Consider the following 3,604-nt stretch of genomic DNA (forward strand, 5'->3'; position numbering starts at 1 on the left):
CAGCTCTGACTGCTCCAGCCTGCTTATCTGTTCATATTGCACTGCACTGTGTGCTTATGGTGGTGTAGCCTGAAGTGACTGAAAATGCTTTATTTTTTGAAAATCTTTGGGTATGTATTCCATTTAATTGAACAACAAATGTACATGAACTTTTCAGCATTCAAAACACAGGCTTTCCAAGCCCTGTGGAAATCAGTGCAGGTACAGAAGGGTAATTAAGGGCAGAATTTAGCAAATACATTGGAGCTTTTTCAGGATGTTTTTGCTGTGCGTCAGTGTGAAGGGAACTTCCTTTCTGCCAGTAGCGAGGAGCACGGCATTTCATGTCTAGACCAAAGGCAACTGAGTCAAGGAAACTCCTATGGTTACATTTTGACAACTTTCTGTTTCCAGATAAAAATCTATCACTGCAAGAATTAAGCAGAAAATAAGGCAGGGCTTTTAGATTTTCATCAATTTTAAAAAAAGAAAAAATGAAATCAATAGTAGGCACAGTCATTCTGAAAATCGTCAGTCCAAAATCTCAATTCCCTTTTCCTTCTTGAAACAAAATACGTTTTCTGAGGTTTCCTTTTCAGTTTTGGATTAGGTTTTCCCGGTTTGGCCATTTGAGATAAGAAAAAATTATGCAAGCAAAAAAAAGAAAAACATAGAAAAGCAAACAATCCTCTTAGTCTTCTTTTTCTGGGGTAAAACAAAAACATCTGATCCAATCTGCTTCTGACAATCTTAGCTGCTAACTTTCCTTTCGTTTAATTTAATGTAATTCCTCTCAGTTTTTCACAGAGCTACATCTTGTTCACATCTTGGAGATGTTTCAGCGCTTCCTATTTGAGTGTCCTACTTAAAACCCACACAGACAGTAAATAGTTTCTCGCAAGAACTGGGGATGGAGCAATTTTTTATTAGTTCCTAGCTCACCTTTGTGATTGCCATGATACAGTAGTCATGTCAGTGCTCATGTTGCCAGTTGGCCACATAACTACAAAAGCTAACAAGAGTTAGAGGCTCCCGTCTGAAAAAGCACGCTTAATATATTGTTATTGCCAGAATAAATTTGATTACAAGTATTACAATTACAACTAACCAGAATACAGAGAAAAAAAAACCCTGTAATACGGCAAACCCAACACTTGTGCCTCTTACTCAGCAGCCATTTAGAAAGAGAAATGTTAATCAAGTGCCTCTGAGGAAGAGTTCTACCAATTCCTTGTTTTCACTTTTATTTTTATTTCACCCACTACAATGTATCCTTAGTCATCCTAAAAGGTCCTCCATCTTTTTGGTTTTGTTGTGTTCCCCATTATTTCCTGTAATTTTATTTTCTGATGGTCTATTTATAAATTTAATCAAACACACATAGTTACTGTAGATAATGCAGTTGAACTTCATTAAAAAACTGCAGGAGATGATAATGGCATTGTAGTGCACCAGAGTGGAAAGACATTCACTGCTGTTCTGTTTTCGCTGCTTTTCTGAAAACATACTTATTATCCAAAAGTACATCTTAAAATATCATATCCAATTATTATATATGGGTTTATGTCACATTGGCAATTAATCTGTTTACATCTTTAAATTCAACCTTGTACTTAGGCTAAGCTCTGCATCTAAATTAACCATCTTTAGGCCTCTCAGCAGCCATTCTGCTTCCTTTAATTCAGATTACTTTATTGTGAAACTTCAATACCACCTACAGAATTTTATCCAAGAATTGCTCAATACTCTGAATTCTGGCTAAAAGGTATAATACTTGTAAAAAATGTTTATCTGGCATTACAAAGTCATTTAATACACCGTATTTAAACTTCATCTAAATATTTTGTGTATTTACCGTACATTCACTCGATGAAAGCCTCATATTCTAGTCTTTTGACGTAGATATTCTGTAGAAAGTAGCAATAGCGTTCAACATCGTGTTATGTGGGTCAGGCACAAACGAAGAGTACAATGAGAGGGATAACACTTGCTGGAGCTGTAGGACAGAGCAATAGTTGTGGCCACTTATTCCCCAATATTATGACCTTTGACAGTGTTGTTCAACCTTTCCAGCAGACGATATAAATACATTTCCACCATCACTCCCTGTGAACGTGCTTTCCTGAAGAGGCCTGCCTGGCCAAAGGGGGATACTTTGAGATGCTCTGTCCTGCTGGGTCCAGTTCCACTGGTTTCAAAGGTTTTGGAGTCTGTATCAAAGGCTATCTTGCTAGATGTTTCACCTTTACACTATTGTCCAGGCAATCATGCAAAATATCCTTTTCTGCAGGTAAATTTGCTTGAAGGAGGCCTACAGGATGCCTACAATTGCTGAGATCAAAAGTCTGTCTAAAGTGTTGTCCAGGGAAGGAGGCATGACTCTGCTAAGATGGAGGAACGTGGTATGGCCACAGTGCAGCCTGATACTGGTCTGGTCCCAGGGAAGGCAGTGCCAACCCGAATCAGGGCAAAAAGGCATGAAGATGCAGTCATCATCTGTATGTGCCATGTTTGCTTCGTTAGTGACACTGACAGGGCTACTATGGCTTGGTGGACTGACAGTAATGCCTATCATTCGCTGGGGTGCAGACTGTGAGGCAAAAGCACCAAACAGCTGTACATAAAGCCATCCGTGGACAGTTGGGAAGCTATGTCAAATAAGTCTACAGCTGAGCTCAATTATATATATTTGCCATATAGAACTTATAGAACTATAAAATCCACCTTGATGGCTGCCAAAAACTGATCATCTGTTAAGCAATAGAAGGTAGGGTTTGGCTGTCAACAAAGCACCAGCAAACGTGGGGCTCTAACAGTGACATATGGGCACTGGCACATGGGTGCCAGGTCCTAGCAAGTCGTTATTCTCACGCAGAAATTTGAGATACTCTATCTATTCTCCTAGGCGAGAAGGACAATGTGGTGCCACCAGAATAATGCTGGTCTGTCTTTTTGCCTTCATCTAAGCAAATGTGCCGGATATCTCCCGGATCTGTGCGGTCCCAGCATGACGTGCTGCTAGCAGAGCCTGATGTGGGAGAATGTGAGGACGCGTGTGTAACTGGGGAGCGCCAGTGCCCCCAGGTGAGATGTGCTGCCCCAGCACTGGGAACAAACATTGGCCACAGGCTCTGGCGCTCTTGAAATACCCAACTGAGCAAGCGCTAGCCCGGACACTAGCATAAAACCCATGTGAATCGCTGTCACTTGTGGGCGGATAGATGGGGGATAGGGAGGAGAGCGTGCTTAAATAAAGCCTTGTCTCTGCCTTGTCACCATGCACAGGCATAGGGTGTGAAACCAGGCTATTTCTTAGACTCAACTGTGGGGAAGGGATTATACCCCTGCCTTCTCCAGTTCATTTGCTTGGAAAGAGTCAAGTCCAGCTGTGGACGAGCTCTCTGTCTGTGGAACAAAGTCCGAGCTCACAGATGTGTAAGTGGCCATTTCCTCTGCTTGCACTCAAGGCTGCTGTGCAGCGAGTGAGCACACAGTGCATTAAGACAAACAGCTGATGTCTGTAACAGTGCAAGACAACTGAGCCAAGCTGAGCAACTTCACAGCCATTTCAACACAATTCTTCTCTGAAAAACTCAAACCTCTTCAATACAGAAAAAAATATCAG

This window comes from Fulmarus glacialis, unplaced genomic scaffold (genome assembly GCF_000690835.1).
Source record: "Fulmarus glacialis isolate BGI_N327 unplaced genomic scaffold, ASM69083v1 scaffold37298, whole genome shotgun sequence".
NCBI classification, from domain to species: domain Eukaryota; kingdom Metazoa; phylum Chordata; class Aves; order Procellariiformes; family Procellariidae; genus Fulmarus; species Fulmarus glacialis.